The sequence below is a fragment of the Lepus europaeus genome, chromosome 17, assembly GCF_033115175.1.
Source record: "Lepus europaeus isolate LE1 chromosome 17, mLepTim1.pri, whole genome shotgun sequence".
NCBI classification, from domain to species: Eukaryota; Metazoa; Chordata; class Mammalia; order Lagomorpha; family Leporidae; genus Lepus; species Lepus europaeus.
The window spans coordinates 30,366,291-30,378,686 of NC_084843.1; the positions used below are offsets into that span (position 1 = coordinate 30,366,291).

Genomic DNA, 12,396 nt, shown 5'->3' on the forward strand with positions numbered 1-12,396 from the left:
TGGGGAGGGAAGGTAGACCTCCCTCTCACTGTCTGTAATTCTACCTCTCAAATTAATAAATAAAATCTTTTTAAAAAAGCATTAACCTGGGAAATATCAATCAATACTTTTAAAGTAAACCACTCAGGATTTAGAATATTTGTCCCCTCACTTCTCTCCCCCCTCGCAACCCCAAGACTTTTTTTTTTTTTTTTTCATAGTTCAAGGTGGTGACAGTTGCCCTCCCTGGCTGGTTATTCCTAGTCCATATGCACTTCATTTCTAATTCACCTAATTTTGGAATAGCTTCAAGTCTAAAGCAAAGAAATCCCAATAGCCAAAAATAAAAAATAAAAAAAAGAGAGAAACCATGTGAAAGCTGCCCTCTCTGGAAACACCTAGAGCAACTCTTTGACAAACACTGCAACGGATGATTTAATTAGGCCGTTCATTGATGTTCCTTTTATCTTGCAAATAACTTGCCAGCCTTACTGGGAACAAAAAGCTCTCATTACCTTCTGTTTTTTTTTTTTTTTTCCTTTAAATCCTAATTTACAGATTGGGTTACAGTCCAGTTTGACATCCATTTCTCAAAGTACTTTACTAGTGAACTTTATGAAACTTCAAAATACAGTTCTTTTAAAAGTACTGTTAATTTCGCATTTTTAAAATGTGACTCAGAAGTGTTTGCCAACCACTGAGTTATTAGACAAAAATGAAATAATTGTCAAGTTTGGGAAGCTAGATTCCAATGGAATTTTTACAGTGGAAACTCACAACTCTCCTTAGCTCCAAGGAAGCAGCCTCTTGGCATGTACAAAGCATGAGGAAGCACTTTGCAAAGACTTCTGGAACTTTCTGTTAACTGGATTTTTTTAAGGTCTTAAAATTTGTGGGGTGCTGGCACCGTGGCATGGTGGGTGAAGCCGCCGCCTGCGGTGCCGGCATCCCATATGGGTGCTGGTTCGAGGCCTGGCTGATCCACTTCCTATCCTCTCTGCTATGGCCTGGGAAAGCAGTGGAAGACGGCCCAAGTACTTGGGAACCTGCACCAATGTGGGAGACCAGTAGGAGGCTCCTGGCTCCTGGCTTCAGATCTGCTCATCTCTAGCCATTGCGGCCAATTAGGGAGTGAACCAGCAATGGAAGACTTCTCTGTCTGCCTCTCTGTGTAGCTCTGACTTTCAAATAAATAAATAAATATTTTTAAAAAGTTTGTCTGGAAATGGACATTTTATTTGTTTTTAAATGAACAATCTACATTGTGATAATTGGCTTCACCTGTGTAGAATCAAACCTTCCCATTTCTCATTTAAACATGCTTTACTTGTTTGCTTTACTCATCACAGAAATGTGAATGTTGTCAAATAAGAAATGTGTAAGATTACCATTTAAAAATAAATTAGCAGTTGACATTTTCAGGAGAACCATTTTTATGAAAATGTTAGGCATTTTTAAGCCAATTGTTTACAGGATTTGCAGAAGCTAAAGCTTATATCTGTTCCATCAGGTTCATGCCCCAAATGGCTGCAATGGCCGGGGCTGGGACAAGCCAAAGCCAGGAAGCCAGAGCTTTTTCCTGATCTCCTTCATGGGTGCATGGGCCTAAGCACTTGGGCCATCTTCAGCTGCTTTCCCATTCACATTAGCAGGGAGCTGGATCAGAAGTGGGGCAGCCAGATATTAAGGGGTTTCTTTAACCGTTTGAGAGTCAAAAGTTCAAGGTTTGGCAGCCCCGTTTATTCTGTTTCTGGTGAGGGCCTCAGGGTAGAGGGTAGATGGCATCACCATGGAAACTCATGCAAAAGGGAAAGATCATATAGTAAGACAAGAAACTGGAGAGCAGGGAAGGTCAGTTTGTTGGTTTATAACAACCCTCTTTGGAGAACTAACTAGGGTCACATGATAACCACATTCATAATTCTTTCCAAGGGCAACATCATTGACCTAATGACCTCCCACTAGGCTATATCTCTTTTTTAAACTATATTTTCTATTTTTAATTGACACATAGTAAGTAATTGTATATATATGAGTACAATGTGACATTTCAATACATGTATAAAATGTCTAATAATCAGGTCAGTATAATTGGCAAATTAATTTATTCAATCATTTACCATTTCTTTGTGTTGGGAACATTTAAAGTCCTCTCTACTAATTATTTTGAATGCTGAAATTAATTGTCTTAATTACCTTCCCACGCTATAGAACATTGCATTATTCCCTACTTTCAACTGTACAATTGTGTCCATTAGCCATATGTTTTTATTCCCTGCTTCATTGCACCCTTCCCAGTCTCTGGGAATCACTAGTCTGCTTTCTACATCTATAAGGGCAACTTGTTAATTTCCATGTGTAAGTGAGAACATGCAATATTTGTCATTCCTTTTTTTTTTTTTGCAAAAATATTTGTTTATTTGTTTGAAAGGCAGAGTTATAGAAGGAGAGGGAGAAACAGAGATCTTCCATCTGCTGGTTCACTCCCCAAATGGCTTCAATGGCCAGAGATGGGTTGGTCTGAAGCCAGGAGCCAGGAGCTTCTTCCAGGTCTCCCATATGGGTGCAGGAGCCCAAGGACTTGGGCCATCTTCTGCTGTTTTTCCAGGCATATTAGCAGGGAGCTGGATCTTAAAAGTGGAGCAGCCAGGACTTGAACTGGCACTCATATGGGATGCCAGGACTGCAGATGGCTGCTTAACCCACTGTACCACTTATTTCTCATTCTATGCCTGACTTATTTCACTTAATATATTGTCCTACAGTTCCATCCATCTGTGTTACTTCAAATGCCAGAAATTTACTTTTTTTTTTTTTTTTTACAACTGAATGAAATTCTACTGTGGATGTATACCACGTTTCCACATATTCTTTATCCGTTTGTCCTTTAGTGAATACCATGGTTGATTCCATATCTTGATTACTGTAATAAGTGTAGGTGATGATTCTTTGACATACTGATTTCTGTTCCTTTGGATATATACCCAGTAGTGAGTTTGCCAGATCATAAGGAAGTTCTATTTCTAATTAAATATTCTTTCATTTTTTAATTTTTATTTGAAATACGCAGAGGGAGATTTTCCATTTGCTTGTTTACTCCCTACTTGTGCTTGGCCTGTCTGAAGCCAGGAGTTTAGCCTCAAACTCAATCTGGGTCTCTATAGTTTCTGGCTGGGACCCAGTTGCTCGAACTGTCACCTACTCCCTCCTAGAGTGTACTACCAGGAAATGGAATCAAAAGTGGAGCAAGGACTCAAGCCATGCATTCTGACAAGGGGATATGGGCTTCCCAAGCCAAATGCTCACCCTATTTTGTTTTTTTGAGGAAGCACCATACTTTTTTCTGTAGTGGCTCTATCAGTTTACATTCCCACCAAATGTTTAAGAATTCCATTTTTTTTCACAACCTTGCCAGCACTTGTTATCTTTTGTCTAATTGCATTGAGATGCTATCTCATTGTAGTACTAATTTTGCATTTCTGCAATGATTATTCATGCTTAGTATTTTTTTTGTATATGTATTGGCTATTTGTATATCTTCTTTTGAGAAGTGTTTATTCAAATTATTTGCTCATTTTTAAATTGTATTATTTGACTTTTTTTTTTTTGCTGTTGATTTAAATTCCTTATGTATTCTAGGTATTAATCCCTTGTTGGGTGAATAATTTGCAAATATTTTCTCCCATTCTGGAAGTCATCTCCTCTGTTGATCACGTCTTTCTCTGTACAGCTGCTTTTTAGTTTTATGTATTCTGATTTGACAAATTTTGTTTTGCTCCTTGGGCTTTTGGGGTCATTTCCAAAATATCTTTGTCCAGACCAATGTCTTGAAGCATTTTCTCTATTTTTTTTTTTCAGGTAATTTTATGTCTTAAATTTAAATCTTTGATCTATTTTAAGTTAATTTTTGTATGTGGTGAGAGGAATTTAGTTTCATTCTTTTTTTAAATTTAAATTTTTGTTCATTTTTGTGAGAGGTAGAGTTATAGACAGTGAGAGGGAGAGACAGAGAAAGGTCTTCCATCTGTTGGTTCACTCCCCAAATGACCACAAGGCTGGAGCAGGGCTATCTGAAACCAGAAGCCAGGAGCTTCTTCTGGGTCTCCTGCATGAGTGCACGGGCCCAAGCACTTGGGCCATCTTCTACTGATTTCCCAGGCCATGGAGAAGAGCTGGATTGGAAGAAGAGCAGCCCAGTGCAGGCTCTTGTGGCCATCTGGGGAGTGAACCAGCAGATGGAAGATATCTCTCTCTCTCTAACTTTGCCCTTCAAATAAAATAAAATCTTAAAAAAATTGTCAAAGTATTTTCTAAAATAGTTAACATTTTAAAACTCTTACCAACAATGTTTGTTGGTATTTTTGCCAGCATTCATTGTTATATAGTAATATAATCATGATCTTAATTTTCGCTTCCCTAATGGTTAGTTGATGCTGAATATATTTTCATGTACTTTTTTGTCCTTAGGGAAATATCTCTTTATTTTGCCTATTTTATAATTGGATTGTGTATTTGCTGTGTTGTTGAGTTTTAAGAAATTTGTTTTTAGAGTGCTTTTATCTTCATTGCTCACTTTTTTTCTTTCTTTTTGGATCTGATATGCAAAAGTTTGAATGAATCATTTTTCTTGCTTCCCAGAATGTTATCATCATTGGTTGATGCAAGTATCCTCCCATTTTATTTATTTATTCCTATCAAACCCTATATCTCACTCCTACTCCTTTCTCCTTATAGGTAGCCATTGTAATGTATTTACTATCGTACAAATATTTGTGTGATATGACAAAAAGCTCAGAGAAGTGGAATTAAAATATTATTTTAGTGCCAAAAGTGTTTGAAATGCATGTGTACTTTTTTATGGGACACATTTTCTTGAACATTTTAAAGATCCCTATTATGTATTTTTGCAAGATGGCTTATAGTTTGTATTTTGTTGGAATGCCATTTGAAGTATATACTATGTTCCTATGTTTTTAAGATTAATATGTATTCATAAATTATTTTATTTTTGCTTCTAATTTCAGACTAATTTTTTAAAAAATTGATTGATTTATTTGAAAGAGTTACAGAGAAGGAGAGGGAGAGACAGAAGCAGAAAGAAAGATATATATATATATATATATATATATATATATATATATATATATTATCTTCCATCTACTGGTTCACTCCCCAGATGGTCAGGGCTGTGCCAGGCTGAAGCCAGGAGTCAGGAGCTTCATCTGGGTCTCCCACAAGGACTTAGGCCATCTTCTCTTGCTTTCCCAGGCACATTAGCAGAGAGCTGGTTCACAAGCAGAACAGCTGGAACTCAGACTGGTGTCTGTTTCAAATGCCGGTGCTGCAGGCCGTGTCTTTTACCTGATATGTCACAGCATCAACCCCCAAACTGATCTTAGTGTATAGAAGAGCTGAAAAGATGGTATGGAGAGTTCAGATCTATTCTGTATTACCATGATATAGTTATCAAAACTAAGGAAATAATATTTTAAATATAATTAGCTATAGTTTTTCCCCAGATTTTCTTAGCTTTTTCATTGATGTCCTTTTTGTATTTCAGAATTCAATATAGGATGCCACATTGTATTTAGTTATCATATCTCCCTAGTCTCTTCCGATATATGAGTTCTTTAGTCTTTCATGACCTGGATACTTTTGAGGAATACTAATCAGGCATTTTGGTGAATGTTCTCAAGTTGGGTTTGTGTGATGTATTCTGTTTAGACAGGAGTTGTATATTTTGGATATCACAGAGGTGTTATGCTTTTCACATCACACCATTTCAGTGGGTACATGATACCAGTGTTTCTATTACTAGTGATGTTAAATCTTGCTCTTGTAGTTGCTGTGGTGTTTTTCCACTGTAAAGTCACTATTTTTCCCTTTCCATACTTTATTCATTAGAAGCAAGTAACTGAGTTCAGCTCACAGTTTAAGTGGATGGGAATTATGGTCTGCTTTCTAAAAAGAGGCATGTGGAACAGTAATTAATCAATATCTTAGGAGAGATATTTTGAAGCTATGAAAATACTCTATATCTCTTTTATGCACTAGTTAGGTGTTTTGAGCACCACCTGTCTTTCTAGCACACAAGATATTCCAAGCTCATCTAAATTTCCCATCTTTATTTCCCTGTAGTTAAATCAAGTGTCTCTCTAAAGATCCCGGGTATTTAGAGACCAGTATTTAGAGACCACTGACTAGATGCCAAGTATACTTGTTATTAATGCAGTATCACTGCTTCTAGGTCATCTCATTGGACAAAGTTGGAAAATGTATGTCTACTAGCATGTGTGTGTGTATGCTTCAGTATCTATATTTGACTTCTGTAGTTATATGTATGTATTTATATTAGTGTGTATATAAACATAATGTAATACAGTTGGAATCAGTTGTCATAGTTTACATTTCATCTTCCTTGAATATCTTGGTTAGCTTTTTTGAAAGTTGGAAACAAAAAGTGTCCTCTTGACCATCAAGAGTATACATTGTACAGTTCTGTGAATTTACTTTTGACCATTAAAGTGTACAGTGTACAGTTATGTGGATTTTAATGAATATATAATCATGTGTCTACCACTCGCACAACACAAAGTAGTTCCATTACCCACTAAATTGCATGATAGTACCTGTGTATAGCTAATCCCTCCTCCACCTAGAAATCATGGATTTTTTTTCTTTTTTTAAAAAAATTATTTATTTGACTGTTAGAGTTAGAGAGTGAGAGAGAGACAGAGACAGAGAGAAAGGTCTTCCTTCCACTGGTTCACTCCCCAAATGGCCGCTACGGCCAGAGCTATGCCAATCTGAAGCCAGGAGCCAGGTGCTTCCTCCTGGTCTCCCATGCGGGTGCAGGGACCCAAGCACTCGGGCCATCCTCCACTGCCTTCTGGGGCCATAGCAGAGAGCTGGACTGGAAGAGGAGCAACCAGGACAGAACCCGGAGTCCGATTTTTTTTTTTCTATCCCTATCGTATGACTTCTTCCAAAATATCATAGAATCATAGAATGCATAATCACTTGGGCCTGGTCTCTTTCACTTAGCAAAATGCACATATGATATATGCATGTTACTGAATGAATCATTTGTTTGTGACAATTTTTAAAAATGTTCTTATTTGATTTATTTGAAGGGGTAGAAAGAGAGACTGAGAGAGACAGATACCCCTCCTATTTGCTGGTTCACTCTCCAAATTCCCACAACAGCTTATATTGTGGCAGGTTGAAGCCAGGAATGTGCAGCTCAGTTAGGGACTTCAGCATGAGTAACAGGCAGTAACCAATTGACTCATCCCCTGCTGCCCGTCAGGGTGAGTATTAACGGGAAACTGGTAAAAGGAGTGGAGCCAGGACTCTAACCCAGGCACTCCAGTAGGGGATGCAGGTGTCCCAAGGTGGCAAACACTGCTACATGTTCTTTCTAATTGTCAAATAATACCCCATTTTGTTGAAATACCACAGTTTGTTTACCCACTCACCCTTTGAAGGGCTTCAGAGTCATTTCCCATTTGGATAGTTAAGAATAAAGGCAGGCCGCCGCCGTGGCTCAACAGGCTAATCCTCTACCTTGCGGCGCCGGCACACCGGGTTCTAGTCCCGGTCGGGGTGCTGGATTCTGTCTCGGTTGCCCCTCTTCCAGGCCAGCTCTCTGCTGTGGCCCAGGAGTGCAGTGGAGGATGGCCCAAGTGCTTGGGCCCTGCACCCGCATGGGAGACCAGGAGAAGCACCTGGTTCCTGGCTTCGGATCAGCGTGGTGCGCCGGCCGCAGTGCGCCAGCCGTGGCGGCCATTGGAGGGTGAACCAACGGCAAAGGAAGACCTTTCTCTCTTTCTCTCTCTCTCTCTCACTGTCCACTCTGCCTGTCAAAAAAAAAAAAAAAAAAAAAAGAATAAAGGCAGCCACAAATATGAACATACAAGTTTTCTTGTGACTTTTTTTTTTTAAACAGTGTTTGATTTGGTCCATTTAGGAGTGTGAAATAGGATTTCTGAGTCAGATGGTGTCTTTTTAACTTTCTGGGAAACTGACAAACACTTCTCCAAATTGACTACCATTTACATTCCTACCTTCAGTTTATGAGATTCCCAGTTATTCTCCATCCTTAAAAGTACTTGCTATTGTCAGTCTTTTGAATCTTTTCTAGTAGATTTGTAGTGATATATCATTATTGTTTTGATTTGCATATCCCTAATGAATAAAGATGTTTAGTGTCTTGCTATATGCTTGCCATTGTATATTCTTTTCAGAAGTGTATATTCATTAAAAATTTTTTAATGGAAGTAACATTTTTTAATTAAAAGGAATACAAATTTGTTGAGGAAAAATTATAAAATACAGATTAACTCACCAACAGGAATAAAAATCATTATTCCTGGCAATATTTTTTTTTGACAGGCAGAGTGGATAGTGAGAGAGAGAGAGACAGAGAGAAAGGTCTTCCTTTTTGCCACTGGTTCACCCTCCAATGGCCGCTGCGGCCGGCGCATCGTGCTGATCCGAAGCCAGGAGCCAGGTGCTTCTCCTGGTCTCCCATGCAGGTGCATGGGCCATCCTGCACTGCACTCCGGGCCATAGCAGAGAGCTGGCCTGGAAGAGGGGCAACTGGGATAGAATCCAGCGCCCCAACCGGGACTAGAACCCGGTGTGCTGGCGCCGCAAGGCGGAGGATTAGCCTGTTGAGCCATGACACAGGCGATAACCCTATTTTTTACATATCTTCTCCTATTCACCTATGCGATATATAGTTAATAAAATGCATACTCCATGTCTAATGTTTTCTAATATGCCTTTTTGAAACTTAAACATTGTAGAAGGTAGACTAATGCATGCCCCTCCCCCCACTAAGATATCCTCATCCTCATCCCTAGGAGCCTGTGACTATGTACCTTTTCATGGGAAATTTAGGTTATAAATGGAATTAATGTTGTTAATTTACTTTAAGATAGGTAGATTAGTTTGGACTGTCCAAGTAGACCCAGTGTAATCATAAGGATCTTTTAATTAGAAAATCAAGACAGAAGCATAAATCTGATTGATTAGATTTGATGTGAGAAGGACTTGACTTGTCATTGCTGGCTTTAAAGAGAGAGGAAATAGGTCATGAGCCAAAGAATATGTATGTGTGTATATATGTGTGTGTGTGTGCATGTGTGTGTGTTTGCATACATATACATATCTGAACTTCTGACATTTTCACGTAGGTCTAAAAAGTGCTGATTCAATTTCTTTTCCATTGCCAAAATATAACCCCAAGGTTTTACTTGGAGCTTCTGAACATGACTGAGTTGTTGATGTAGTCCAGGGAATATTCCTGAGCTGGGTATGTATTGATTTGATCCTAAACAATAAATGAAAAGCTGATAATCCAGCTTATCCAGAATCAGTATGATTAAGGTATAGACCATTGATGCAGTGCCATTAGGATAGGGTGGAGCACAAAGAACTTATGAAAAGTTGCATTAAGATTTCAAAAACAGAACTATCATTGAAACCATAACCCAAGGGAGGTTAGTTTGAAATCATGGGATGAATTTTCCTTGTAGATTGCCCACTAAAGCAAAAATATAAACATTTTCCATAGGATTAAACACTATAAACTGTCCTTATATTATTTAAAAAAAGTCTAATATAATATCCTAAATAATATGGCATACAAAAGTATGGCATAAAAGTTGAGATTATTAACTTGTGCTGGAGAAAAACAATCAGCAGATATAGATGACAAAATGATACAGGTGTTGGAATTATCTGACAAAAACTCTAAGGTAAATATTATTTCTATTATATTAATGTCCCACCAAGTTAAGGTGACTACTCTTAAGACAAATGGAAATATAGACTCTCTTAATAAGGAAATGGAAAATATAAAGCAGAAGCAAGTAAAAATTTAGAACTTAAAAGTAGAATAAATGAAAAGAAAACTACTGCAGAGGCTTAGTAGCAAGTCAAGATGACAGATAGAAGTGACAGTGAATGTGAAGATAGCTCAAGAGGAAGTACCCAAAATGACTAATAGAAAAAAGAATTGTAAAATAAGTTAACAGATCCTTATGGACTTTTGGGCCAATATTAATAGGTCTAATGTTTATGTTAAGTTCCAGATGTAGAGGAGGAAAATTGCAGTGCAGACGTGTTATTTAAATAAACAATATCTGAAAATTATTAGATTTCCTGGGCATACACCTGAAAATCCAAGAAACTGAGAGAACATCACACAGTATCAACTCAAAGAAGTGCACACCAGGCATGTATAATCAATATGCTTAAAAGTTAAAGCCAGGAAAAAAAAATCTTGAAAACTGGCAGAGAAAAATAATATATTATTAATGTGAAGACTTACAATTCAAGTAACTGCAGATTTCTCTTCAGAACCCATGATAGGTAGAAGGAAATGGAACATGTTTTGCAATTGTCAAATGCAAATTCTAAATCAGATGACAATGTCCTGTAGAGTTAAGATAAAATAAAGATATTCTCAGACTAATAAAAAATAATTAATTACCAGGAGACCTCATCTGAAAAATTGCTAATGGAAGGAAATGGTACCAAAGAGAAGCCTGTAAAACAGCAAATGAAAGAAGAGCATAGGGAGATTACTGACGCCATGAACAGGAGTGTCAAATTGTTAAGTCAGCAACAGGAGTCACTGTGTACTTACACCCCATCTGGGATCTGTCCTTAATGTGTTGTCTAATGTGAAGTGATGCTATAACTAGTACTCAAACAGTATTTTTATACTTTGTGTTTCTGTGTGGGTACAAACTGATGAGGTCTTTACTAATTATATACTGAATTGATCTTCTGTATATAAAGATAATTGGAAATGAAAAAAAAAACAACCTGGTGTTAAATTGGAAATGGAATAGAAAATTAATTAATTTTTAAAAAATATTATATAGGATCTCTGTCTTTAATGTGCTGTACACTGTTATTTAATGCTATAACTAGTACTCCAACGGTAGTTTTTTTCACTTTGTGTTGCTATATGGGGCAAACTGTTGAAATCTTTACCTAATATATACTAAACTGATCTTCTGTATATAAAGAGAATTGAAAATGAATCTTGATGTGAATGGAAGGGGAGAGGGAGCGGGAAAGGGTAGGGTTGTGGGCAGGAGGAAAGTTATGGGAGGGGGGAAGCCATTGTAACCCATAAGCTGTACTTTGGAAATTTATACTCATTAAATATAAGTTTAATAAGTGAAAAAAAATGGTAAATTTTATGTCATGTGGGTTTTTTAATCACATTAAAAAACTTAAAAGAATGGAAAAAGTTTTTCTATGTAAGCACTAATCAAAGGTGGAGAGATTACAATACTTTCAGACAAAATAGATTCCTGAGCAAAGAAAATTACATTGAATAAAGAGATAATTGTATAATGATAAAAAGATCAAGTAGCCAAGAAAATGTAGCAATCCTAAATTTGTGCTATATAACAAAAGAGTTTCGAAATACAAATAGCAGAAGCTTACTAGGATAAATTTATTATTTAGCCTAGTTACATGAGAATTATTATATTTATGTAAAATTGTACAAAGTATAAATTAATGTAAGGCAACAGAAATCAGATCACTGATTTCCTGGGGACAAAACCCAAAATCCATTTTATTATAACTCTGCAAGAATTTAAATTTTTTGGCACCAAAATAAACTTATCTTTTATTTATTAAAGAAAAAGTATCAAAAGGAAACCCTCAGAGTTGAGCCATGTGTTCATTATCTTGATTGTGATGGTAATTTTCTCAGGTATGTGTATGTTTTAAAATTTCTCAAATTGTGCACTTTAAATATTTGCTGATTATTTTGTCTCAATTATTCTTCAGTAAAACTATACATATACTTAAAAGCAATAGACTGGAATATGTATAATATTTCACAATTTTAGTTTGTAGACTGCATAGTTTTCTACATTCTTGTTCTTCACTATCAAATCTGTTCTTTGGCATTTCGATCTCTGGTGTCTTCACTTGTAGCTTTCTTTGGCTTTTGTTATGCCCTTTCTTTCCATACATCAGAGAAGGTCAAGAGACTGAGGAGGTGCTGGGATGTGTTATCTTATCATTTTGTAGAGTAAATCTAATCTAAAGGACAGATTTTAGAGAAAAGTAGCTTGTTTTAAGATCTTGAATCTTGAAGTCACAAAACTACCAGGTATTTATAAGGTTGGCCTACTGGAAGGAGGCACAAAGTGGGAAATGACAAATGCAGGTAAGGATGTAGAGAAATTGAATTCCTCATACAATGCGAGTAAATTTGTTGTTATCTGAATGTATGGTATATCTTTAGGATGTGATCTGTGGTTTGAGCTGGTGTTCTATGTGCTTATATCTGTTTTCATTAAATGAGTGTAGAAAAGTTTTCCATACAATTACTGATTTATGATATTGCAAATTTGAGATTAAAGCAAAACAGAGGGC

General features: G+C 36.8%; 1 protein-coding gene across 3 annotated transcripts in view; it reads left to right on the forward strand.

Annotated features, from left to right (window-relative positions):
• The window catches only part of HPSE2 (heparanase 2 (inactive)), a 680,289-nt gene that overhangs the window by 156,322 nt on the left and 511,571 nt on the right, over positions 1 to 12,396 (forward strand). The window lies entirely within an intron of this gene.